The 1,211-nt window shown below is 29.8% G+C and overlaps 1 protein-coding gene across 1 annotated transcript in view; it reads left to right on the forward strand.

Moving 5' to 3' along the window:
* gpam (glycerol-3-phosphate acyltransferase, mitochondrial) overlaps positions 1–1,211 on the forward strand; it is a 29,217-nt gene that overhangs the window by 6,347 nt on the left and 21,659 nt on the right. The gene's annotated exons all lie outside the window — the stretch shown is intronic.

Below are 1,211 nucleotides of genomic sequence, written 5' to 3' on the forward strand. Positions count from 1 at the left end.
AATTCAGCTAATATTTCAGCTACATGCAAGCTATTTTGGCTAATTTTGGATTTTTTTTTTGTTTTTTAGGCAATTTTAGAGTTAATATTTCAGCAGCATGGTAGCTATTTGGCTAATTTAGGATTTTTTGGAGTTTAGCTAATATTTCAGCTACATGCTAGCTAATTTAGTATTTTTTTTCAGTTGTTCAGGCTAATTTGTACTTAAGCTAATATTTCAGCTACATGCTAGCTGTGTTGGCTAATTTAGGATTTTTTGGAGTTTGGCTAATATTTCTACTACATGTAAGCTAATTTAGGATTTTTTCAGTTGTTTTGGCTAATTTGGAATTCAGCTAATATTTCAGCTGCATGCTAGCTATTTTGGCTAATTTAGGATTTTTTCTGTTTTTTAGGCAATTTTGGTGTTTAGTTAATATTTCAGCAGCATGCTAGCTAATTTTTTTGTGGCTAATTTGGAGTTAAGCTAATATTTCAGCTACATAACTATTTTGGCCAATTTAGGATTTTTTCTGTTTTTTAGGCAATTTTAGAGTTAAGTTAATATTTCAGCAGCATGGTAGCTATTTGGCTAATTTAGGACTTTTTGGAGTTTAGCTAATATTTCAGCTACATGCTAGCTAATTTAGTATTTTTTTCAGTTGTTCAGGCTAATTTGTAGTTAAGCTAATATTTCAGCTACATGCTAGCTGTGTTGGCTAATTTAGGCTTTTTTGGAGTTTAGCTAATATTTCTACAACATGTTAGCTAATTTAAGATTTTTTTCAGTTGTTTTGGCTAATTTGGAATTCAGCTAATATTTCAGCTGCATGCTAGCTATTTTGGCTAATTTAGGCTTTTTTGGAGTTTAGCTAATATTTCTACTACATGTTAGCTAATTTAGGATTTTTTCAGTTGTTTTGGCTAATTTGGAATTCAGCTAATATTTCAGCTACATGCTAGCTATTTTGGCTAATTTAGGTTTTTTTTCTGTTTTTTAGGCAATTTTGGTGTTTAGTTAATATTTCAGCAGCATGGTAGCTAATTTTTTTTTGTGGCTAATTTGGAGTTAAGCTAATATTTCAGCTACGTAACTGTTTTGGCCAATTTAGGATTTTATTGTGGCTATTTTGGAATTCAGCTAATATTTTAACTACATGCTACCTATTTTGACTAATTTAGGATTTTTTTCAATTATTTAGGCTATTTTAGAGTTTAGTGAATATTTTAGCA

The sequence above is a fragment of the Oryzias melastigma genome, linkage group LG19 (genome assembly GCF_002922805.2).
Source record: "Oryzias melastigma strain HK-1 linkage group LG19, ASM292280v2, whole genome shotgun sequence".
Lineage (NCBI taxonomy): Eukaryota > Metazoa > Chordata > Actinopteri > Beloniformes > Adrianichthyidae > Oryzias > Oryzias melastigma.